Below are 253 nucleotides of genomic sequence, written 5' to 3'. Positions count from 1 at the left end.
TGCAGAGCGACTGAGAGGAAGTAGTATCTATTCCCATCTACAACTAATATTTTCAAGGTTAGGTTTTTCACTTTTCACGAGTTCACATTAGGCGAAAAGATTTATGACCGACCCTCTGGGCACTAAGATTGTCGCAATCGTTTCCGACAGTATCGCAGACGTAAGTCGGTGTCGGAAGTCAACGCACAAGAATTGACGTAGACGTATGCTATATCAATTGTGTCGTCCGACGCAGTATATTGTACCTGTGGAC

This window comes from Odontomachus brunneus, unplaced genomic scaffold (genome assembly GCF_010583005.1).
Source record: "Odontomachus brunneus isolate Ranch 3 - 2012 unplaced genomic scaffold, Obru_v1 Obru_scaffold_127, whole genome shotgun sequence".
Classification (NCBI taxonomy): domain Eukaryota; kingdom Metazoa; phylum Arthropoda; class Insecta; order Hymenoptera; family Formicidae; genus Odontomachus; species Odontomachus brunneus.
Note: the sequence above shows the minus strand (reverse complement) of the source record.